The sequence below is a fragment of the Cimex lectularius genome, unplaced genomic scaffold (assembly GCF_000648675.2).
Source record: "Cimex lectularius strain Harlan isolate CLEC.00 unplaced genomic scaffold, Clec_2.1 scaffold2, whole genome shotgun sequence".
Taxonomy (NCBI): domain Eukaryota; kingdom Metazoa; phylum Arthropoda; class Insecta; order Hemiptera; family Cimicidae; genus Cimex; species Cimex lectularius.
In genome coordinates, this window is record NW_019394219.1 from 6,202,788 (window position 1) to 6,230,021 (window position 27,234).

Here is a 27,234-nt window from a genome sequence, read left to right on the forward strand (position 1 = left end):
AACAGATTGTCTGGGTACAAGTATCGCATTGCTTAAAAAGTTTAATAGTTGCCTAGTTGCCACATTGTGCAGTTCCGATATGCGTGTATATCGGGGCAAGTAAGTTGCAAACCTCAAAAACTTGTTCTGCATAACCTGCAGCCTGGCGACATTAGTCACACATGTCGGGCCCTAGGAGGGGCATGCATACAGGATCATGGGCCACACCATATCATTGTATCTGATGCTCTCCTGAGGTCTTCCTCTCATTTATAGTTTGATGAGACTTTATACGATGTTGTAAAAAATGTTTCCGGGATGATGGATAGGAAGTGGGATTTTTTATTCCACAAGCACTGCAGCCTTCTGGCTTAAAGTACTTTTCTAGTTCCTTAATTCGATCCTCCTCCTGCTCCTGTGCTACAATTCTTTACCCTTGAAAAAAAGATCTAAAGGTATTTACTTTAAAATCGGAAATTTTAAATGTTGTTTCTTTACTTATCCAATTATGTACTGATTTTGTTGTTGTTGCTATTGTTGTTTTGAAGAGGGCGCGAAGCCCCACCACGGGTCTTTGCCGCACCGCGTGGCCGTCCAGATGGCGTGCTTCTCGGGCCTCGGCGGCAGCCAGTCACTGTCCGGACTCCTCTCCCTTTTCTGTTTTTGACCAGAAATTCCTTCCTTGTTTTCGATTCGTTTTGTCGGTCCGCTACGGCTCGCCTTTTCCGGCTTTCCTCCCCGTCTTGGGCCCGCTCTTTTTGACCGTGGACGCGTTTTCCACAAATCCGGCCGACGTTTTTCCCCCGGTCCGTAGAATTTCGCTTGTTTTCAATACATTTTACAACACCTCGGCGTTGTCTGATAATGAAAAAGTATGTGATCTTTTGTCTTCGTACCTGGTGACGAGAGGTCCTGCACTCCCGACGACCCTATCCACGTCGTATAACGGTGAGTAAATTTTACACCTGTGTTATTTATCATTTACATTTCTTTAAATTATTTTTTTAAATCCAAATTTCTTTTTTGTTGTTATTACTTTCACAACAAAACAACTCGCTTATTACTCATTATTATTACAAAGGATTGACGCCACGATTTTTTTTTGTCTAAAAATTCCACACCGATTTTGGATTTTGCTGAAGTTTATTTGTTAAACAGTTGACTCGTCCAGTGATTTTAGTCTAGTCGTTATTTTAATTGAGCCATGCCCACGCAAAGAGCGTGTTTACGTTTGGGGAAGGCGACGAAGGCGTAATCGACCACTGATTTCTACCTCCACATGTCCATAAATAAATACAAAATGAAATAATTTTATAAGAAAGAACACCCTAAATATTCCGTCGGTTACATTTTATTTATTAAAATTGTGGTTTGTCATGGTTTTCTTAAAAATTAACTTCACTGATATTTAACTTACATCAGGCTAGCCATAAAAAAGGGGGAAAAAGTGTCCTTGTTTTATTTGATTATCAGGGATTTTAATCGGATTAAACGATTGAAACAAATCCATTTTAATCGGTTTATCAATGAAGTCAAAGATCAAATGTTTATGTGGTTAAAAAATGGCATTTTTTGTAAGTGATTCTACTCATAGATTTGTTGTTTACAACGAAACGGATTTCGAGCATTAAACGATCATCGGTTTGAAAGAGCTACAAGCACGTCTCTCGACATGCATTGTAAGTCTTAAAAAACCGAATTTATTAATTGCCAATGGGTGGGATCAGATTAAAAGATTGAAACAAACCATTTTAATATGTTTGGCAATAAAACCAGAGATCAGATGTTTTTGTGCTTAAGGGAAAATGTCATCTTTAAGTATTACTCCATGTTGCTAAATTGGCTCCTGCTTATAGTCTTTAAATTTTCCTTTTGCTTTTTAATAAAAAATGAAATATACATGTACATACGTTAAATGAAACTCTATCGAATTATTTATTGTGGAATATCCCACAATTTATAAGCACATTAACGGGTCATGGAGTTGAGTTAATCAACTTTTTAAGTAATTTTTTTCTGCTGTAGTGTTGAAAATATTGTACAAAATGAGCCAAGTGTTTGTAAATCTAAGTACAGTCGTAAAAATTAAAAAAAAGTTTGTGTGTGTTTTGTTTTATTAAATATTACTGGGTGGGATCGGATTAACAGACTGAAAAAATTCCATTTGGCATTTTTTTAAGTGATTCTACGCATAGATTTGTTGTTTCGAACGTCCGGTTTTCTAGCATTAAACTATCATCAGTTTGAAGGAGTTACAAACGTCTCTCGACATGACTCGAAAGCCTTAGTCTCTGACCATCGTTTACAAAAAATGATTCTGCATACTCACCTCACCTTCATAATTTTTTTTGTAAATTAATTAATTGCCAATAGGTGGGATCGGATTAAAAGATTGAAACAAGTCCATTTTTGTAGGTTTGGCAATGAAACCAAAGATCAGTTGTTTTTGAGTTTAAGGGAAAATGTTGTTAAGTGGTATTACTCCATTACAACTAAATTGGGTCTTCTTCCTTATCAGTCTTTAAATTTTCCTTTTGCCGTCTTATTAAATAAAAAAACATGTTTTGTAATGAGACTTATTCTAATTATTTATTGTCGAATGTTCCACAACTTGTAAGCATTCTCGAGAATCTCATAAGTTTATTATGTGTGCTTTGATTTATTAATTATCAATGCGTCGGATTAAAATATTTAGACAAATTAAGTTTACTCGGTTTATCAATGAAAGCCAAGTGCAAATGTTTTTGTATGCAAAAATTCGCAGTGTTAAATGTTAGTCCATGTTGCAAACTTGGGATTTCCTTATCAGTCTTAACATTTTCCTTTTGCCTTCTAATAAAAACGTGTAGAGATTAGTGACCGTTAATGGATAGTTATTCAGATATCGTGAGATGCGGTCGGGTGTGATGTAGGTTTCAGAAAAACATTTTCTTTATCGTGCCAACGTTTCCATCTTTTATTGAGATCATCTTCAGGGCCTGGGATTTACAAACAATGTTTACATTTAACAAATACATTTAGGATGTGGAAAAGTGAATTTATACAATGCAAAATATATTTTATATTCAAACAAAGTATTTCTACTCACTCAAAGTGTTTGTCTTCTGTGTAATTGTGCCATCCTTGCGTGTCGTGTTGAGAGTGCCAGTGAGATTTTGCTGTTTTATGTTTATATATGTTTGGTTTTGAAGGGGTGGGGAAGGAAGTCGGTATATAAAAGACAATTTTGTGTAAGGCGTCGGCTTCTTTGAAGTGAGAAAAGCAACACACTTTGAGTGAGTAGAAATACTTTGTTTGAATATAAAATATATTTTGCATTGTATAAATTCACTTTTCCACATCATAAAAGTATTTGTTAAATGTAAACATTGTAAATCCCAGGCCCTGAAGATGATCTCAATAAAGATCGAAACGTTGGCACGATAAAGAAAATGTTTTTCTGAAACCTACATCAAACCCGACCGCATCTCTAATAAAAACATTTAAAAACCCTGAGAGGTCGTGGAGTTGAGTTAATCGATTGTTTATGTAATTTTGTGGTGTTGAAAATACTGGACAAAATGAACAACTGTTTGTTAATTTACATAGTCATAAAAATTACACACACCAAAAAAAACAAAAAAAAACCAGAAGTTTATTAAATGTGCTTTGTTTTATTAATTATCAAAGGGTGGGATAGGGTAAAACGATTGAAACAAATTATTTTAATAATTTTGCCAATAAAACCAAAGATCGGAAGTTTTTGAGTTTAAGGGAAAATGCCATTGTAAAATTTTACTCCATGTTGCTAACTTGTGTCTTCCTTATCAGTCTTAACATTTTCTCTTTATTGAATTGTTTATTGTAAAATGTTCCATAGTTTATAAGCAGGTCGAGGGGTCACGGAGTTGAGTTTATCAAGTTTTACGTTGTTTTTTTTTTCAGCTGTAGTCTTGAAAATATTGTACAAAATGAAAAATACAAAAAAAAACTTGAAAATTTCGGCCTACGATCCTTAAATGGAAATCTTACTACCGAACTTTGATCGCACAAAGCTGTAGGGCAAATTTTACACACTTTCTAATAACGAAACAAGTAAAAACACCTTTTTTTTTAATCTCGGCATTAGTCATTTCTTCCAGATATAAAACTATATTCCGGATGAAATCACGTAAATTGATTGAAATTTGTCTGACCAAAAGCAGGATTACGGATTAGAATGCCATTGTTAAGTATTAATCCATGTTGGTTTAGGACTTGTTTATAAAACTAACTTTAAATTATTGCCTTACATTCTCACAAGCTTAAATAAACATTCTCTAATTGTTTATTTTGGAATGTTCCACTGCTGTGCCAGAAAAATGGTTAGAACGAGATCAAACTGAAGAGAAAACAAATTTTAGACAAAAGGTTTTTTTTAAAATCAGTCTAACCAAAAGCCGGATTAAGGAAGAAAAGTGTATTGTTGAGGATTACCCCATGTTGCACTATTTGATCTTGCTTATAAAACTGTCTTTAAATTATCTCTTTACCTCTTTATAAGCTGCTCAATTAAACATTCTCTAATTATTTATTATGGAATGTTCCATACTGTGCAAGATATGGATAGAGAAATGGCTAGAATGAGACAAACCTAAAGGGTAAAAAGTTGAAAATGAAATGACTTTTACAAGATACAAGCTTTCAAAATATTTCTTTTAGTTATCCAGATTGCATTATTGATTGCACTTGTAACGACACTTTTTTTTATAATATAATTTTTTTTGTAGTCGGTCTATCAATGAGTATTTGAAGAGTCAATGGTTCAGGGTTCTATAACGAGATTTGTATATTAAAACAAGCAATAAATTAATATTAAATCCGATTTGGTTTATCATAAAGATATTGTCAAAGGTGAAAAACGCTTGAATCAAATTAATCCGTATGCCCTAATGCCCCAAGACTATCTTCAGGTCCGATGATGTATCAAAGTATTGCCGATAAACGTCTACATTTGAAAATGTGATACTCCGTGTTGTTAAATTGGGTCTTGTTTATCTGCCTTTATAAATTTTGGTTTTGCTTTCTAATAATAAAAAAAAACTTTAAAATTTATATATAAAGCACGAAGAACAAAAACTTTGCAAGATATCACAAGAAAAGTGGCGAAAAAATTTAAAGTATCATACTAATTGCAGTCTAATGGGCTTTACAAATATTGTCTTTCCAATCACTTCTTTCCCAGTGCATCTTGATTTTTATGTTGTGCTCTTACAAACCTCGTTATAAAGTCTGTATAATGGAAAGTCTAGTGAGAAAAAATTGGAGCCATGCTATTAAACAATAAAGAAATACCTTTATTATCTCGGTATTAGTCATTCCCAGATATAAACCAATTTTGCGGTTGAAATCACGCAATTTGATTGAAATCGGTCTAGCCAAATACTGCATTTTTAATCTCATTTGCTGTGATATTTTGTTAAACTTGATTTTGGTTAGCTGATTTATCAAGGAATTTTTAAAAAGTTAAAAATTCCAAGACACCATTTGTTTATAGAAGCACTAGCTATAACCAGATTGGAGTGAGGGGTCCTGGAGTTAAACTTGTTTAAGTAAAGTTATTCTTTTCTGTTATCTCAATAGTTCTGATATGCATAGTTCGAACCGATAGTTTTTTGTAATAAAAACTGTAACCAGTTTTGACAAAAATGTTTATTCCAGTCGTTAAAATTATTTTGAATTATTTGCCTTTGAAAAGTTATACTGTTCGGATGGAAAATTGGTTAAAGTCGTTAGTTAAAATTACAGTCAATGATATAAATGTACGTATGAATGAGATATAAGATATTCTTTCTCTTCGAAAGGTTATGGGATAATTTTTTGGCCTTATTTTGTTTTCAGAATCTATAGCTGGTCTTTTTCCCTTTGCTTCTTTTCGAGCCAATGTTTCCCTTCCTGGTTTAAGCCCCCCTTAGAAAATCTAAAACTGCATTGTACACTTCCAAATCATTTAATCGCAGTACAACTATAGCTGTTCCAATTCCAGTTGAAATTATCAACATTACATATACATAAGAAAGGTTTGCTCTTTGAAAAGCAATCGAAAACTTATTTTGCTTTGAGAATCTGTAGCTGTTCCAATTGAAAATCGGCAAAAGACAGTTGAAATTATCAACAGTATACATAAACGTATACATAAGAAAAGTATGCTTTTTGAAAGCACTCGATGAAATTATTTTGCTTTGAGAATCTGTAGCTGTTCTAATTGGAAATTGGCAAAAAAACTGTTGAAATTTCAACGAGGTACATAAACGAATACATAAGAAAAGTTTGCTCTTTGAAAAGCACTCGAATAAATTATTTTGCTTTGAGAATCTGTAGCTGTTCTAATTGGAAATTGGCAAAAGACAGTTGAAATTATCAACAATATACATAAACGTATACATAAGATAAGTTACTCTTTGAAAAACAACTAATGAAATTATTTTGCTTTGACAATTTTTCGCTGTTCTGATAATATTGCCTTGTGAAGTTATACATGACCTGGCTGTCTTAAGTAAATCGTCAGAATTTTTCTTGAAGGCTGCATGGTGATGAATTGCAGATTGGGAAATCCTGCCCCTCTAGATCGCAAAATAACTCTCATTCTTGCTTAGTTTGAATATTGAAGCAAAATTGTTTTGTTACAGATTCACACGATGAACTTGTAATTTGGTCGAACGGTTTCGTCTTCAGTGGTCGGTTTGGTTTTGGTTGCCTGAACATTCCGAAACGCGTCTGTCAGACCGAAGCAGCGAAGTTAGTCAGACCCTGATGATATTGAAAAACCAAACAACAGATAAAATAATAGTTTATTTACTTTTTTGAACAAAGCGAAGTTGCTTACATGAACATACAGGCAAAACCTTCCCACACTCAAAATCCTTTTAGGTATTTTTATCATGTGCCAGACTCAGGTTGATGTCAATTTTTGCAGCATCATCATCTGGAAGAAACCTTTTTCCTAATCGATAAGCGAAGGCCGTCAGCATTTTACACGTGCCTGTTCAGATATTTGCCATTGTTGGTTCGCGGAACACACAACTTGAATCACCTTCAATGGTTCAAAATCTATTCGAAAGCGTCATTAGATTTTCCCGTTTGTAGTCGGCTTCTCTGACATCTGCTCCCTCACACGGTCAGGTCGTCATGCTCAAGTAATTAATTGAGACTAATATCAATTGGAATATTTTTTAGTTTAATGAGACAATATTATACGACTTTCAATCCAAAAGTAGGTACAATTCGTGCAATCATAACAAATCCGTTAGAGTTCGTGGTCCGATTGACCAAATAACTTCTTTCAATTAATTAATCTTTATGTAAGGTATTGGCTGAGATAAAAAAGTCAGTGTCACGAGCGGGATTCGAACACACGACCTTCGGCTCAATACCACTTGAGCTATCGTGTCATTTTTTTTCAAATGGCGTGTCGAAAACAATGGCAAAAAGGAGGGAAAATTCGAAAGTTGGGTTGAGATAGGATGTTGGTGTCCGAGTGGATCGAAGTCACGATAGCTCAAGTGGTACAGCAGAGGCGTATTTAGCCGAACATCGTGGGTTCGAATCCCGCTCGTGACACTGACTTTTTTATTTCAACCAATGCCTTACGTAAAAATCATAACAAAGTTGAATATTAAAATCCTGCCATATACATTCAGTTACACGAAAAATATAATGTAATGTGTTGAATGATATTAACATTAGACATTAGCAGGAATAATTTGAAGCTAGGAAAAAATTCGAATCCAGTTTAATCGGCCTTTTGCTAAACATATTAGCAATAAAGAATCCCCATTCAGTCGAATTTCTTCATTAGAAAATGCTTCCCAAATTAACATTATTCTAAAAGTTACTGTTAGTACGTTATATCTTTAGTCCGGAACAAGAAAAAAACTTGCCTTCTTAAAATTTTAACTTGCGGAATTTAAAGGATTAAATTGATCATTGATTACCTTAGCCTTGGCCAAGAAGAATAATGCTATGTAGAATTTTGTTAAGTTTCTTAGATGTATCAGAGCCTATCGACGTGATGTTTAAAATTGTTTTAACATATTGTATTTATAGTACATCTCATAAATCGGCATTGTCGTTTATGGAATATCTCTTAAAGTAACCCACCTTTTAGCCACGTGCCCCATTTAATAATAATAGGTTTTGGATAAAGGAGCGTTCCAATTTACATCGGACAGAGGGTTGAAAACCTTCCAAAAAAACTTTTGCTCCATTATTAATCTATTTATTAACTTTAATAAAATAGACCTTAAGTCCATCAATATTGTTTAAACAATGCCCAGTGCTTAATTTTTGAATAATTCGTAAAACTCACCAATTGCGGTCTTTATTGAAGTGAACTATTAATCCATTCATGTTTAGTGGTATAATTGACCAAATTACTTATTTAAATTAATTATTCTTTTTATGTAAGGTCTTGGTTCAGATGAAAAAGTTAGTGTCACGAGGAGTTTTGAACCCACGATGAATAAATGCAAAATTGAAGTATTTCACCTTGGTGAAATTGAGATAAGCAATAACCTTGTAATTTTATATCTGACCGACCTGGACCTGTACAGCACATCCTCTATATTTATGAGATACGTTTCAGCATTTCGCCATGTTCAGAGGATTGTCAGGGTTATAAGCAGGGTGAGACAAGATACAAGCTCCAAGGGATGGTTCGTTGTTCTGTCAGACGCGTTTTGGCATTTCACCTCTAAGGTGGTTGGTCAGGGTGAGGAAACTTCCATCCTGGTCAACGTCACAAGAAACAAGTTCCAAAAGATTTGTCCCAAAACCGACCAACCCATATGCCAATCATCCCATAGGCCTTAACAATATATCTCTCAATGCAACTTTACTTGCTACTATTGAAACGTATATTTACTAACATTACTCTAAAAGTTACTGTTGCAATTATATCAATAAAAAATAAGAATATTTAAGTTTAAAAATTATTAGAAGGAAATAATTGAACGAGGACGTAGGGTAAAAGTGATACTTGAAACTCCATCTTCGGTTCTAATGTCGCTGACAGTACTGTTTGTGCCTTATTTGATCTCGTGGAGAACTGTCATCGTGCATCTCCAAGTGTTAAACTTGCTATCGGACGGAACTGGAAAATGTTATTGGGTTGTCCGGAAAATAATGCAGGATTTTAAGTTTTCATTAAAAAAAATCTATATAAAATATTCTGTTTACGTTTACAGGATTACTCATTTGTATGAATGTCAACACTTATTAATCCTCTTCCAAATGATATTGTTTGTTTACCTCTGTAGCATTCCGCTACTTGGAAATAATTCAGTCATCCTTATAATGTCAAAGCGAGAATTTCGTACGATTTTCTTTTACGAGTTTAAACTCGGCCGAAGCGGAGCCCAAACGGCTAGAAACATTAACCAAGTCTGGGGCGAGGGTTGTGTTAATGAGTGCACTGTGCAAAGGTGGTTTAAAAAATTTCGGGAGGGAGATTTCAGCCTTGAAGATGAAGAAGGTCGTGGAAGGCCTTCCTCTCTTAATGATGATGTTCTGCGATCAGTGGTGGGTGCAGAGCAACTCAAAGTCAGTAAAACGACCGTCGCTGACCACCTCAAGGCGATTGGAAAAGTGAAAAAACTCGAAAATTGGGTTCCACACTCATTAAACGATCGCCAAAAAAATCAGCGCTTTGATGTTTGTGCATCACTTCTTTGTCGAAACAAAAATGACCCATTTCTGGCCAGAATTGTTACATGTGACGAAAAGTGGATTCTCTACGATAACACTAGACGTTCTGGACAGTGGCTCGACAAAGGAGAAGCTCCAATACATTTTCCAAAGCCCCCAACTCATCAAAAAAAGGTAATGGTTACGGTATGGTGGGCTTCATTTGGTTTAATACACTACAGCTTCTTAAATCCTGGCGAAACCATCAATGCTGAATCATACTGTAACCAAATTAATACCATGCATCAGAAATTGGCAGTAATGAAGCCCTCTTTGGTCAATCGGAAAGGGCCCATTTTGTTGCATGACAACGCTCGACCACATGTGTCACGTGTAACGTCACAAAAATTATTGGAGCTTGGCTATGAAACTTTGCCTCACCCACCCTACTCTCCGGACCTCTCGCCTACTGACTACCATTTTTTTAGACACCTGGACCACTACTTAGAACACATAATATTCAAAAATCAAACGGAACTGGAAAATGCATTTATTGACTTTATCAATTCTAAAAATTCTGAATTCTACTCAGACGGAATTAATAAGTTACCAACACGTTGGGAGAAATGTATTGAGAGTATGGGAAATTATTTTGATTAAAGAACATTGCTTTAAAGTAACTAGTTTCTTTTTTTTGTTTAATACCAAAATCCTGCATTATTTTCCGGACAACCCAATATGTGTCGAAAATGTCTGGGATGGTTGTTATTAGGCGTGGCCCCTGACAATTGACAAATATGATAAGGTTGTTTGTTTTTTTCTACGTCTGTTTTTAGATATGACCTCTTTTGCTTCAGATTTATGGAATTTTCATATATCTTCACAAAGTATTTCAATACATAGTTATTTTTATTTTTAAGACATGGTTTACTTAAACTTGAAAAAAAATTTTACTATATTTGTAATAAAATGAACTTCTGAAAATATTGTTGTTTTATTTTATTATAATAATAAACAAACATTTAAATTCGAATAAGTAATGAGTAGTAAAAACCAATATAAAACAACTTACATCGATACTATTATTTAAGCGTAATGGTACTGTTGATATTTGTTTAATAGAATTTGGGTACGAAACTAATTAAGGTCAGGTTAAATTTGTACACTTTAGGAATTTGGGTTCCGCAGTATTTCAGATGTCTTGTTAATAAAGTTTTCCCTATCTCGGCATCGGCAGTTATATGTCGGAACAGCGTCATAATTAAGTTAGCAATGGTGCGCCGTCCGGGTATAATCTGATTTGGGCTTAATCGGATCAACAGTTATGAAGACCGGGTTTTTCGCACAGTACGAATTAGAAAATGTGCATACAATTTTATTATATATTTAGTGCAGTACAAGAAAAAAATACTTGCCTTTTTAAAATTTTAATTACGGAATTTAAAGGATTAAATTGATCATTGATTACTTTAGCCTTGGCCAAAAAAACTAATGGTATGTCAAGTTTCTTAGATAGATCAGAGCCTATCGATGTGATGTTTAAAATTGTTTTAACTATTTTTAACATGTTGTGTATATAGTACATACTATAAATCGGCATTGTCATTTACGGAAGGAAAATCTCTTAAAGTAACCCACCTTTTAGCCACGTGCCCCATTTAGTAATAATAGGTTTTGGATAAAGAAACGTTCCAATTTACTCCTTTAGAGAAACACAGGGTTGAAAACCTCCCAAAAAACTTTTGCTCCATTATTAATCTATTTATTAACTTTGATAAAATAGACCTTAAGTTCATAAATATTGTTGAAACAATGCCCAGTGCATAATTTTTGAATAATCAGTAAAAATCACCAATAGCGGTCTTTATTAGAAATGAACAATAAACGCAAAATTTAAGTATTTCACCTAGGTGAAATTAAGATAAGTGCAATTTTATATCTCACCGACCTGGACCTGGTTGGTATAGCTCATCCTCTATATTCATGAGATACGTTTCAGCACTTCGCCATGTTCAGAGGATTGTCAGGGTTATAAGTAGGGTGAGACAAGATATTGGTTCCCAGGGATGGTCCGTTGTTCTGTCAGACGCGTTCTGGCATTCCGCCTACTTCGGTGGTTGGTCAGGGTGTATACAGGTTGAGGCAACTTCCATCCTGGTCAACGTCACAAGAAACAAGCTCCAAAATGGTTTGTCCCAAAACCGACCAACCGACGTGCCAATCATCCCGTAGGCCTCAGCAATAAGTCTCTCAGTACAACTTTACTGGCGTATTAATTATTGAAACGTGTATTTATTTAATAGATCTGAACCTGATGTTTTGTTTGGGTTTGAATAAACTCATTAGGCTTTTCCAACTTCCTTATTATTTTTATTATATATTATTATATATTATATTACAAATTTTAATAATTTGTACCTCCTCTTCAGTTTATTACTTCTAAAACTTAAATAAAATGATTACACATCAGATAAACACTTAAAAACAACTAAAAACAAATCTTAATCTTACTTAGACAAGTCTCGACATAGACTGGCTTATTTTTGTATTTCTACATCTCGTCAGTTGAGAGAGAGGTCTGCGGCGTTATTTTTACGCTTATTTTCAAACTTATTTACTCTAAATATATTTATTAAATTTTGAAATTGACAGCATATTTTTTCCTTATCATTTGCAGGTTTATATTATTGTCATGAACATTAGCATATGTCGTTTCCAACCTTTCTAGATTTCTGTCGTTATTTTCTTGTCCTATAAATATATTGAAACCCAAATAAATCTGAAAAACATCCAACAATAAAAAAAATTAATTAAGGTTTTCAGTTGAGATAAAAAAGTCAATGACACGAGCGGGATACGAACCCACGATCTTCGGCTTGATACGCCGCTGCTCTACCACTTGAGTTATCGTGACCTCGATTCACGATATTAATTGTTCAAGCGGACCACGAAACTAGTGAATTTAATAAGTTTAAAATGAAGTATACTTCCCTAAAGCTCTCCGTGGCCATTTCAATTGTCGCCGAGAATCCAATCCGATTACACGACATTTGAAAAATGGCAAAAAAGAGGGAAAATTCAAAAGATGGGGTTGAGATGGGAAGTTAGTGTCCGAGTGGATCGAGGTCACGATAGCTCAAGTGGTAGAGCAGCGGCGTATCAAGCCGAAGATCGTGGGTTCGTATCCCGCTCGTGCCATTGACTTTTTTATCTCGACTGAAAACCTTAATTAATTGTAAGATATAAATAATAAAAAAAATAAAAATCAATAAATAACTACACAAGCGATAAGTAATAATAAAAAGGTGAGCCAATAAAAAAAAAACAGTTGTTATGTGTTTTCGTTCTATTACGTTCTGTGAGTTTGTCTCTACTTTTGACACCAAATTAGCGAGGATAGAAACAACAGCCAAAGTACAAGAACTATGAGTTAAAATTTAATGTATGAACCCATTCAATATAGCATTTGCAAGCTGGTGGCAAATCTTCTAAGATAATTAGCATATAATATGTAGCTTAATATGAAAATCGAATAAAATTGTAGCAAACTGAGGAATCGTAAAATATTAGGCAACAGATACGTTTTGGGCGTCAGTGTGATTTTCACTCTTTCAATGTTCCATCTTTTAGCTGTAAATTGAAACATACTAAACGAATCTACTGTACATCAGAATAGTCTTGCCTGAGGAAGCAGTTGTATATTTTTTATCTTTCCCGGTTCTGCATAGTTGTCCCCAGGGGCGAGTTTCCGCTGCCGCCTCCATTCGATCCATTTATGGTCGGCGAACCAGAACAATCGGTCAACCGGACAGAAAACAGAAAGTCAACCGTAAGGAATCTTCGTATTTAAGCTGCCACCTCTGTTCAAAAAGGCACACCACCTAGTTATGACACTAACTGATTTAAGCTAATTCCTTTTAATTGGGTTTGATTAGAGCATGTCCGGGTAATTTTTAAACTACATCGTTGTTAACTGATGGTGTACACACAATTTAGATGTCTGACTGGTTTACAGTGCGCCTTATCCGGCTTTTCAACGTTGAATACTTTAACCATGTTGGAATTAAGATAAGTTATACTAGAGAAGAGAAGTAGCTACATAGGCTTAATTGAACAACCTAGAATTTGAGCCCTCTCGTTAATAGTTTTTCTAGTCGATGTCACAAGCCGCACGTGCAGGGATTTTTATAGCGACAAGTAGGGATGTTTAGATATGTCATGCTGAAGAACGTGCTTCAAGAGCATACTGAGATTACGATTTCCTCTGATACAAGGGATATAAGAAGAAAGGGCATTTATTAGGTATTTAGGAAATTTCGTCTAACAGTTTTGTTTTAAACAAAGATGAAAGCTGAACAGAAGAAAAAGTGCATTGATTTGAATGTTCTACGTCAGCTGGATGTTATTGTAGTTGTGTTTGAATGATTAATTTAACTCCAAAATAAAATGCTAATTGTCTCCTTATTGTTACCGATTATTTTGGCCTCGCTGTGTACATCTGTCAGACGCGCTTCGGCATTTCTCCATTTTCATTGTCAGACCCGACAGACCAACACAGCGAGGATATGCGGGCCAAAATGATCGGTAACTATCAAATTGCAGGTTCTTCATCTCGCAGAGCACACCGAGAAATCTCACAATAAAATGCTCTTCTTCGTACAATTTCGAAATTAGCGTATTGTTAGGAAGGTAACTGAATTCAAGTGAATTTTCGGGAGGAGAAAGTGTAGAATAAATTTAAGATATCTGGTCGAACTAGTGGAATTTTGAGTTTAATGTGGATAAACAAACGAATAATTATAAAATAAGAATATTTTGCTGGGCAAAATCGTGTTGCTTGCGGTCATAAGATGGCATAAGATTCTCTCAAAAGCTTCTGGTTGAAAAACAGTTTGGAGTCGTGTTATCGTCACAGGAACATGAAGATGATTTGATAAGTTTAAGTTTGCGAATATAATTTGCAACAAATGAACATGTCCCGAGAGTAATTCACGTTGCTTGTAGTCAAGTAATACGACTTCCATCTGTCGACAGTGTAAGAAGAAAATACGTCGTTAACATAACATACTTTCCTGTTTCATACGAACTTGGATATTTATCATGTGCAAATGGGAAACTCGTGTCCAAAGTTGGGCTGTTTCCGTCTTTGCTAATTCATTGTCGGTTGCGCAACGTGTGCGCTTTAGCAATATTTTCCTATTGTTGTAGTTGATTTATTATGCATTGGTATATGAGAGATTAAAGATGAACATTGATCACTGGTTTCAGCAATTTTATCGAAACGTCAATCCGTTTTTAATTATAATTTTTTGATTTGGTGTTTTGGCCGTGTTTATTCTTCGGGAGAGAATAGTTAACTGGTCAGCCTGATTTATCGTACAGTAGTCCAAAATAGTTAAACCTGATTTCAGCAAACTAAGGACATGGACCCAGAAAATTAGTTATGCCTTCAGAAGCATAATTAGAAAGGCAACATATTTCAGCAGTGGAATTATTGGTTTATAGTTAAAACTCTAGTTTACATTTGAGTTTAAAAAGATAACGAAGCTCGAAAAAATTTACGTCGTTAATTCTTTAACGTTCTTTTTAATATTTACTATGAGATTTCTGTACAAAACGAAGTAGTCAGATAAGTTGTTGAGCTTTTTGGAGCTTTGTCATTTTTTTATGAGGTAGGACAGTCATCTGGGATTACCAAGAAGAAATATTCTTCAAAGACTGAAAAGTAAGAATGATACTCTAGTATCAATGAAATCCACTGTTTGAACCAGTCTTCGTTTTATAACTCTTCTAGGGCAGTGAATTTTGGTAATTGTCCGGCAACTTGAGTATTTTCAGCCAGTATTTTAGATGAAGCTGGAGTGTTAAATAATAAAATAAAATAGATAGGGGTGACAGATGGTAAGGAAACTATTTTGGATGAAGTAACTTGGAAATTGTTCATGTGATACACTAATTGTAAATTCCAGCTAAACAAAATCTTCATAGCAAATACTGCCATATTTCATCCTTTACTTAAAGCATGATGATCACAGTATTTATAGGTTGGTCGTTTCTGCGTCTGCCTAATCCTCCTTATACTCAATGCAGTTGGAATTTTCTGAACAATTTTTTGGGTCGTTAATATAATTTAATAATTAAAGATGAGATGATTGATCGATCTCCTGCTAAAACTACTGGAAAAAAGATCTTCGGTGAGGTCACAACAGAATGACAATTCTTTCGGTTTTTGTTGAGCTTTCGACGATTATATCGTCATCAAGGCCTTTTTTTATGGGAAAACATAGCAGTTAGAAGTATTGTACAATTTAGAAACAAAATTTAAAACAATTATTTTACCCTAACTCGATGAGAGTTGAACATATGTCTTGAGGAAAACTGCATTTATAATAAATTATTTAAATTTGGTGAAGCTCAGCATTTACATATTAAAAAGTTAAAGTGTAGAATTAATTAAAAACAATAAAATACAATATAATATATAATTTTAAAACAACGTGATCGTATAGGTTACCTCGTTTAACATACTTATAAGCACATGCCTCTTTTGCCTCTTTTCTTACTTTTTTTCAGGTACATTTGGATAACCAGAAAAGTCCACCTGCGTTGCCTCATCGAAGATCCTTTTTCCACATAATTTAATAATCTTAATAAAACTATACACATTTGATACGATACAAGGATTGCGTAGTACTCTAAATATTTTAAGTTCCTGTTTGTACCACTTATATTAATTTGTAAATTTCATTAACTAATATCTTTCCTATAAATTTATTTGTGAGGTCTTGATATTATATTCAATTTATTTATATCAATTGAAGGCCAACTCTTTGCTGTAACAATTGAATTCCTGAAAATAAATAAATTATCTATGTTTGGGACGTTTCCGGCCATTTTGATTTGCCTATCCTAGCTGTTTTGACCAGTCAGACTTTTTACTATTTAAAAAAAAAGATTTAACAGTATCGTACCAATTCGGGAAATAAACTAGTTTTACGACCTATAAAATTAAGGAATATAATAAAGAAGATTGATCAATGATAAGTTCTAAGATTATTGGTCTATGTTGGGGGGAAAAAACCTGACCATTTTGTTGATTGGCCCAAACGAATTTCGTAAGAGTTGTTACATCAGTCGAGTCATTATCCACAAATGTTTAATTTTCCAGGTGGTTTTCACGAACCACCTGGAGAGAGATATGTGTTTTCATCACCTGTGTAATTAGTACATGATTATGCCTTTTTATCGCCGATAACCGAAAGTTAAAATAAGCCCTCCCCATGCATTAACTCGGACCATATGTATTGCCCGAATAAACTCCCACTTATATTTCACGACCTTTAACAGATGATAGTGCAAGTGATGATAGGGTAGAAATTTCTCTAGGTTGAAAATTCGATATAGCTGTCTGAATCGTACGAAGTCAGGACTCGTGGAACTTTCAAATTATCGACCTTCTGATTTTCTACTAATTGATTGAGCTTGTATAGTACTTTTACGGATTATCCGTTTGTTTGTAATCCGGATTGGCTTTTTTCCTATCCAAACTTTTTGTCCATTACCAGTCGGAAGAGGAGGGTTATGCACGGGCCGCGCACCTGTCAAACATCACTTCCGCTCTCTTTTGTAAACAAGCTCTCCACTTGTCGGCAGGCACTAATCCTCTCCCTCATCCAGAAATAAACCGCTCCCTCAATTGCCCAATTTATGTGCAGCGTGTTTTTTTCGAAAGAAGCCCATGAAAACGTGTAAAATAATGGTGTACAATATAAACATTTTATTTTTAACAAAAATATTACAGAAGTAATCGAGGCATGCATTTAATTAATTCCTGCCCGACAGACGGACTACATGGGAAAACGGGTTTAAAAATGTAACAATAAATATTATCGTCTTCGCCCAGCTCCTCGTAGAATGATACCATTCATGGCTATCGAAAAATCTTTCATTGCAATTTTGAATTATGCAAAATTGGAAATTTTTTCCCTTGAAGAAAGGTTGCCATTGGGTGAAATAAGTCATAATCTGACGGAGCAAAGCCTGGTATATTTTGAGGTTATGGTATATTTGCTTTTGGGCAAGTTCTTTCTTAAACTTAATTCACTAGTTTTCGTGGTTCGCTTGACCAATTAATATCTTTCAATTAACTAAGGTTTTTAGTTGAGAGAAAAATATAATTCCTTTTCGGTTAACGTTCTTGCTAACTGCAGTAAAGTTACGAGATAGTAGAACCTAGGATCAACTTTGTGATGGACATTGACTCCTTGATTTGAGGACTCCTCCGTAGTTTTAACAAGAGCAGAGATGGATATTTTTCATATTGCACCGGTATAAAAACTGGGAAAAATCTAGCCTACGGTGGTGACAGTGGTCCAAGGGTATCAGGACTTTGCCAGTTAACTTACTTTTTCCGCACAACACATTCGTTTAGTACGACCCAGTTTCAATTACATCTGAGTATTGCTGGAGCCTGCTGTTCATGCGATCTAATCCAACTGCACAGCCCTTTCTCACTTATGACATGTCAGTTTCTTTTTTCAAATATGCGATTTATTGATAGATATGATTGTGTAGCTTCATGTTGAACCTGTTCAATATCCGTTGATGGTCTACCTTTCTTTCTTTTCAAGGACGAATCTCCACTGTCAAATTTTTCACGCCACTCTATGGAATGATCAAGGACTTTTTTTTACCCAAATCAAATATCTACTTTTCTCCGTCCATTGCGTGTGATATAAAAAAAGTGTAATAAGGGTCGAGATATAGAATAAACGAAATTGTGATTGCGTTTCCACGACAAAAGTAGGCCCATTTCCTTCCTCCCACGGAGGCCTTACGCCGGTGAGCAATTCATCCACCGGGGAGTGGATATTCCGATGTAATTATCCGGTGGACTCGGCCGCATAAAGGAAGTGTGTAATAAAGTTATGCTAATGGAACGTAACAGACAAACAGAAAACTGAAATGCGGGTAGTTTCCATTTTAAATATATGGTCTGCGCGTAAGACTGGAAGAACAAAAACAAAAAGAAATGTTTTTCTGGTGGTAAATAGTTTTATATTAGAACTAAACAACTCGATGAGACAATGGTGAAGTAAAAATTACATTTTACAAGCCGCTTAGTAAGGAGTTATTAAACAGTATTCCTAGAAGTATAGAAAATTGTCTTCTACTAAACCAATTCACAATATATACGTAGTAGAAAGTTTCTCCCTCTCTTTCTATCTCTCTTTATCTCATACTCTCTCTTTGCATTTTTATCTATCTCTCTTTTTGTCTCTCTCTCTCTCTCTCTCTTTCTTTATCGCTCTCTCTCTCTCTTTCTCTTTATCGCTCTCTCTCTCTCTTTCTCTTTATCGCTCTCTCTCTTTCTCTTTATCGCTCTCTCTCTCTCTCTCTCTCTCTCTTTNCACACACACACACACACACACACACACACACACACACACACACGTACGTACGTACGTACGTACGTATTCATATTTTCTTTAGCCCTCTTCCTTTATTTGTTATTTCGCTTTCTACTTTTCTTTCTCCCTGTCTACCTATTTATTTTTTCCTCAGTGTCTTTTCTTTCTCTTTCTCTTTCTTGCGGTCTCTATCTCCCACTCGCTCTCTCCCTGACGTGTGCGAAGCGTTGCGTATGTGAACATTTTAATAATTAATATTAAATATTCCATTCCTTTTTTCCACTTTGGTAAAGCTCTTACAGATAGCTACCGAATCGTACAAAGAACGTAATCGTTATTTGTTGTCAACGATTTCAAGTTAAATTAGTGACTGTTGATTTTTTCCAACAAAGAACAAATTCCAGAACAGGTCCTTGGAAAGATTTAGGCCATAAAAAAGGCAATGGACAACCCAAACCATCAATCATGCTAATGATCCTTTATTCCTCATCGTTTGAGCGAAGGAGGAAGGGCTGGATGAGAGCACGTGTTAATTTTGCGATGAAGGTCCGGGTGGCGTCATCGTTCCAAAATCGGGTTCCGTCAGTACGATTAAAAGCTTTCGACCCTTCCTAATGCCAAAACGTTGTTGCCTTCGATTAACATGGTTCTTTGGGAGTCAAGCTGTACTTTTTCGTTTCAAAATTTAAGTTCAGGAAGAAATCTTAAGAAAACAAACGCAAAGTTTAGTGCTAATTCGGTCTGTCTCCGTTCTTGCATAAATCCTAATTTATTGAAGTCCATTCCAAAAGAAATTGTGCATGAACAATGGTCACATCAATAGATAAATAAGGATATCCATAGGTTATCCACCCGATTCCACTTTTACTCCGTCACGAAATAATTTTTTTTTATTACATTTATTTGGTATTTACTACTACAAGTGATGTATTAAGTAAATATGTTCATATATGTTGATTTATCATTTGAGGCTCTTGTAGGAGAAGTTGCCCAGTGGTAACACCTTCACACTTATATCTTGTTCACTCTTCACACAATGAGAAGGTCTCGGGGCCACTTTCGCTTCAATTGTCTTGGAGGATTTTCAGGTAGGGTTGGAAGTGATAAATTTCGTACTGTGTGTGTGTTCAGTGATTGACGAAATTTTTTATATCGGGTTTTGATGAGTTCATGTACAAACGGGATGTGTAGGTCTTTAAGGATAGTGTAATTTGAAACGTAAAAAGGAGCATTAATAATTTGACGGAGAATTTGAGATTGGATTGATTGGTGACGCTGGGAATTGGAATCCTTGGTTGAGCCCGACACTTCACAACCGTACGCCCAGAGAGGTCTAGTCATTGTCTTGTAAATTAAAAGTTTATAGATCGTGAGTCGAGTAGTCTTTTTAACAATTTATAACGTCGGTTTGTTTGCTGTCTTTTCAGTCTGGTATGGGGATTCCAAGGCAGTCGTTTATCCATGAAAAGTCCAAGATAACGAACAAGGTCAGTGGTAGGCAATGGAATTCCATTTATACTCACCGCAGGACAGACATTTTTACGTAAGGTAAAATTGATCTGTATGCTTTTTGTTAGGTTTACCTTTATTCTCCACTTTGTGAACCATATTGCTAATTCATTCAGGCGTTGTAAGTGTTGAGTGTTAATTGAGGGGTCCGAATTGCGTGTAAGAATCGCTGTATCATCAGCGAATGTGTGTGTCGAAATGTTAACGTGTGTAGGAATATCTGCAGTGCATATGGCAAATAGAAAAGGGCCAAGTATGCTTCCCTGAGGAACACCCGCCCTTATGCGTATATAAGGTGAGAATTCAGTTCCCTGACGGTATATAAAAAGAAAATAATTTTATTCGAAGTATTTCCCTTCTTTTTTACACATTTTTCCCAACGCGGGAACTTTTTTATGGTGGAACTGAAGAGGGGCAAATTTTGTAATATTTGTTTTGTAATTAGAAAAATAAGAAAATAGAAATAAGAAAAATAAATTTGGAATTTAATTAAAACATTTTGAATTTCTTACTATCTTCTGTATCTGTAAATATTTATTTTCGGATATGTCCTATTTACTAAAATAAAGTAGCATTTAGTAAAAAATAGAACTTTAAAACCATCGACTGATATGCTATTTATATAACAAATGCTCATTGAAAAACAAAAATTACAGAGATAATTGTGTAGAATTTCACAATCTATTTTTTCCGTTTTTACACCTAGAATGTTTTTGAATATTGGATTCGGATGTAACGCAGTTGTGTCAATAATTTTTAAATGTTCTGATACGTTTATTTACGAGATAAAAGATTTTGCCACTTGTGGGCGTATACAAGGCCTCGTTATAAAAAGATATCAACGAAACCATTCGCCTGGTTCTTAATTTTTCATTGAATATTACAAAAAGTGGTTTACTTTTATACTTTAATTTGACAAAAAAAAATTGTCTATGGTTTTGAATACATTCACTTTAATTTAATTTTTTAACTGATGTTTATACTGTTTGTATAAATTGAGTGTAAAAAGACCAATCAAAGAGATGACACAATGCACGTTAGATATTTATTTTATGAGATTTCCTGAAAATTAACAAATTCGCAAGTTGTTAAAACGCCTCCCAAATATTGCTTCTCTTTTTATTTCATTTAATTTTTGATTTATTATCAATTATTTTATCAGATTTAGTATTGGCCACGTTTTATTAGTAGTTATAATTATTATAAATTACTTTTCAACCAGTGATATGTATTGTCCTTTTCTGGCTACATTTGGGTAACCTTTTTTTGAATTTTATTAGATTAATTCTTCTCTTCCCCTAAAAATAACCTGGCACCACTCATGAAAAGTTGTTTTTTCTTTCAATCGATCATTTTTGGATAATGGCCAATCTTTCAATGGTCTTCTCTAAGCAAAGCCTTTATGAATGAAAGAATGAAAACAATCCTTCATTATTGATAACAAATAATTATATTGAATAATTAATTAAGACGAAGTTACCTTAGTGTATAGAATTGCTTACAAAAGTTTTTAAAATCTTGAATCTAGTCTTTATTTATATAGGTAGTTTAATTATATTAATTTTTGGAGTTCAAATTTTTAAGTTCCAAATATCCTTTCAAAATTAAATTAGTTTAAAACATTCAGTATAATTTAACAGAAAATAAAAATCAAAACTTATCTTTGGATCGTGAAAATACCAAAATAGTGTGTAGTATTCTAATTTTTACACAAGATTCGGCGTCCAGCCAAAAAATCATAGTGGCCTTCATTAGATCGTTTGTTTCAGGGATAATTACTTCGTGGCTCTTGCAGGGTTCAAGTTTAAAGCCAGCTTGCATCCATATCCATTGTCAAGTCGAATTAAAAGCATTGTCAAGAAATCGAATTAACTGTCCAGTTTTTTTATAGAGGATGTTCTAGATAAATTTTGATCTTAAGACAATTTTTTTGCAATTGGAGTTCAACAAACAAAATTTAACCAGTCAGTTTTAATAAAATTAACATTATTAACCCCTTTTTTAAAATATCGTATTAGGCGTCTCACCATACGCCTAGCTAAATTGAACATTTTGTTCTCTGAATTACGCAAGAATTTACAAAATTTTAAAAAATCTTTCAGTTTGGTGATGATTATGTATTCTAGTTGGGTCGTTTCTGTTTATTTTGGTCTGTCAGAGGCGTTCGGCTCTCGCCATCTTCAGCGATGTTTATTTTTTTCAAGTCAAGTTCCTTATGTAGGTTTATTCCTTGCAGTTTTTCTTGACCCTTGTTGTTTTGCGCGTTTAGCCTGGAATGAAATTTTGCCTCGCCTCGCCGTACTTATAATCTTGACAAACACTGAAAATTTCGAGAAATCAAAACGCGTGTATCAGGCCAAAACAATAATGAGGATAGGCAAACCAAAATGATCGGAAACAACCAAACTACAACCTCCATTGTTTATTATTGTTAAGCCCTGTATTGTTGTGTTATGATGGTTATCCTACATAATAAAACTTTCATATTATGTCGGTGTTTGTGCATTTCAATTTCGGTGATTATCTGACCTTGAAGAAATACGGATGTAAAAGTTTGTGTCTTGCTTCATCCTGCTTATAACCTGACCAACTACTGAAGATTGCGAAATGCCGAAGTTGCTTACGTTTATTCATATAATTAATTAAATTATTGAACAACAGTATTAGTTCCACGTTTTCTGAACTAAATCACGGTCTTCAAAATAAAATTTTATATCATTTGATTAAAATCTGTATAACTTACACTAATAAGAAATAAGAATAAGAGATTACTAGCAAAATTAGAAGTATAATAATACGGTTCCTAGAGTTATATCCCATGGAGCACATGTATGTAGGGAGTGAAAAATAAACATGTTAGATTTGCCAAATTGAACAGCAACTTGCAGAACCATGTGTACTTTTCCAAATCTGTGGTTCTGTGGTTTGGTCGTTTGCGACCATCACGATTCGACAGACCGTGTTTAACAGTTTGGACGAAGTCGTTTTAAACATCTGTTCCTGACTTGACCTGAATATTTTGGCCTGCCTATCCTGATAGGAAGCTGAAGCCGGCGAAACGCTGAATCGCATGACGGACCAAACCACCGAGTATAGGTAGAGCAGATCATCGGAAACTACCTGAAAGCAAGGAAATTGTGTTTAAGAGCATTCGCAACAATTGGAGATAAACTATAAAACATATATAACCGAAGATACCACAGATTACTGGTCTATGTGTAACAATGGACAGAAAGGTCTGTCTCTTCGTATAGCCATTTGTCCAGTTCAAGTAAAATTTAGGAGCAAATGGTTGATAAAAGTCCTATATGAAGAACGTATAAATATATTAAATTTAACGGGAAATTTCAAATAATTTCCATCAAATTGTCACCCTTGCTATTTTGTCTGTCGGACACCGTCTTGACGGTTGATCAGGGAGAGGTCTGTCATACACGGTTCACCTTTTCGTGGTGTTTGGTGTAGTTGGTTCCGTTCAAAATTAAATCACACCATTCTTTCAAAACTGGTTATACTTTTAGGGAAAAACATTTTAAATAAATAAAATACATACCATAAACATTTCTAATGAACATAATGTACAAATTCACTAATTTCGTGGTCCGATGAACCAATTAATATATTACAATTAATTAAGGTTTTCAGTTGAGATAAAAAAGTCAATGGCACGAGCGGGATTCGAACCCACGATCTTCGGCTAGATACGCCGCTGCTCTACCACTTGAGCTATCGTGACCTCGATCCACGCGGACACTAACTTACCATCTCAACCCCACCTTTTGAATTTTCCCTCCTTTTTGCCATTTTTCACTCTCAATGTGGCTCTCCGTGGCCGTTTCATTTGTCGTCGAGAATCCAATCCGATTACACGACATTTGAAAAACGACAGCATGTAAGCGTTGAGGACGTAATGATCATGCTACAGTCCCTCGAATGCGTAAGTAAGTGGATGGAAGCGGGTAGTGAATCGGTGTCTGACTCGAGTATGCTTTGCATTGTTGTGCGTATGACCGGCGTGGTACCCTTGGGGAAGCGAAGGATCGGACCACCTAGGGGCTAGACCTATGGCGTCCCTCGAATGCGTGCGGCAGGTGTAGACTGAGCTCGATAAGAGACTTTTACCGTAGATAGTGCTCATCTAGGGGGTGGGTAGCAATTCCACTTTAAACTAAAACCGCTGCCGGGGCGTTCCCGGAAGTTTCTACGCTAGGGGAGCCTCTATACTCAGAGAGATAGAGTGGCCTTCTCTATCTAGGGAGTACGCGAGGGGGGGNAAAAAGTAGGGTTGAGATGGGAAGTTAGTGTCCGAGTGAATCGAGATCACGATAGCTCAAGTGGTAGAGCAGCGGCGTATCTAGCCGAAGATCGTGGGTTCGAATCCCGCTCGTGCCATTGACTTTTTTATCTCATCTAAAAACCTTAAATGATTGTAATAATGTAAAAATTTCATTCGGTACTTTTTGAAAATTAAAAAAGGGAGTTGTACTTCCAACAAGTTGTGAAACCACAAAACGAGTTCTTCGGACTTTAAATTGCCATGTTTAATTAATAATTAATGGCAATATAAGGCATTAGCTTTTCTTCTCCTTGTCAAAAAAAATCGTTTAACATCCATTGCTGATACGAGTTAACGTAGGTAAATAACTATGTAGTTCGGTCGTTTCTGTTCTTCCTGGCCAGCCGGCCTTCGCTGGATTTGTCCATACTATGTGCTTTCCAGTTGTAAATATGTAATTATAGACAATTGATTTATTGGCAGTGACGATAATTGTCCGGTTGCCAACTTGAGCACGACGCAACGTGAACACTTTCTCCGCAAAAGTAATTTGAAAAATAGCTGCGTGCGTTTGTTTGACTTTCTTATCGTTTCGTTTGAGCAAGAACAAACAGGTAATAAATATTAAAGCTTTCTTGATAAGAGGACAATCGCGAGATAAAAGAAAGCCCACCCCAAGAATTTTCCGGACGAAAAACCCCACCATTTCCGGAACATCTGGCCGCTTCGGTTGTATTGTATTACCGAAAACGTGCATTTGCGAAATTCTGCGAGGGGTGTCTCTTGAAATATCCCTGAATCGTTGCCAAATTTTATTTTCTTCAATGGATGACCTAAAACCAGTCATGTCATCATCTTCTTTCTGTAGAAAATATACTCATAGCAAAAATAGAAAACGGCTATATTCAGTATATTACTTTGTACGTTAAAAGTCAAAAGACAATACGTACTTAGTATTTATTTTTACGTTATTACATATTTTTTAAATGTACAGTGCCCACGATCCTAGATGTTTGAAAGTTTGTTTGCCCTTTGCATCACCTTTTAGTAATTTGTTCCAGTGAAAACAGACACGACGGGTTTTACATTCGGGTTTCTTACATAGGATCAAACTGTACAAGTAAAAACGACATGTTTTTATCTTTCTTGTCAAATCTTAGAAGTTTAAACCCTCGACAGCAGACACATGTGTACAAGGCGTTTGGCTGTGGGTAATTTAAGGACAGAACCCTTTCGAGGGGCTCTTTACAGGCCGTTCACATCCGATGGATGACCTTTCATCCGTTCTTTCTTGGAACAAAATCTTAAGACATAAATAATTGTATTGTAAGAAACTCCAAATCTACGTTTTATTATTTGTTTTTTTCTATGAGATCTAATTTTTCTTATTTATTATGTTTGAAACTTCATTTTCTTGTCGACTACAAGTACATTGCAGATTTTTTTAAATATTAACGAATTAAGGCAGGGATGAATAAATAACCTATTACCATTAGTAGGTAAACAATCCCACAGAACTGTATTTTTTTTTAAATATTAATATTGTTGCAGTAAGTAAAATTCTGTAAGTATCGTGAAATCACTATTAAGGCTGTAAACTAGTTAGTTTTCCTCGATTTTTGGTTTATGGTTTAAGTATAACTTGTGGTCGAGAAGGCCAGAAAAAAAGAAAACCGTTTGTTTAAAGATATTTCTTAATATTTAAAGAAATGTCGTTTGTTTTGGATGATGTGGCCCTAGCATCGGCTATGCTCGGGAGGGTTCTCTTTATAAACAGACAGAAATAGTAACAAACGACCCGACCCCAGATCACAGTAAATACTAGAAAACAAACGAACCCATTTTTCAGTAGGTTTTCATTTTAAGCTTAAATTAGTTGTGTTCTTTGACAGCAGAAGAGAGGAACGTTTAAAATGTCGATTTTTTAATTATTAAACATTGGTTAATGGATATTCTATTTATTCTTTGTTGGTGTTATGGTAACGATGGTTAAAACATCAACATACTTCGTTTGTTAGTGTTTATGTCCTTAAACATGATTTCCATTCACGTTGGTCCACCCATCTTTTCTGTTTTGTTCCATGAGATGCATTTCTTCGTCTCTACATTTTCAGTATTGCTTTACAAAAATAAATGAATTAAATAATTTAATTTACCTGGAGGGAAGTTTTTATCTAGCCTCACCCGGCTTATGAACCTGGCAAAAATCACAGAAGCGCGTCTGAGAAGCGAAAACAGCGCGGATAAACCAGTTTGCCCGTTACTAACATCTGACGGACCAAAATCAGGGCTAGTAGACAGCGATGATCTGAAACAACCAAACTACAGTTTACTCTCTCTGCATACCTAAAGGGAAATCTCAAAATCTTCAATGGAAGAAGGTTTCCATTTATCGCCTCGCCCTGGTTAACGCCCTGA

General features: G+C 35.0%; 1 protein-coding gene across 4 annotated transcripts in view; it reads left to right on the plus strand.

Moving 5' to 3' along the window:
• Nucleotides 1-585: 585 nt before the first annotated feature.
• The window catches only part of LOC106666797, a 65,044-nt gene continuing 38,395 nt past the window's right edge, over nucleotides 586-27,234 (plus strand). For 2 of the 4 annotated variants that reach the window (XM_024230235.1, XM_024230234.1), the window contains exon 1: nucleotides 592-927. The gene's annotated coding sequence lies outside the window, so the exon portion shown is untranslated. Of the gene's footprint in view, nucleotides 928-27,234 lie in introns of all 4 variants that reach the window. The other 2 variants (XM_024230236.1, XM_024230233.1) reach the window with 2 other exon arrangements.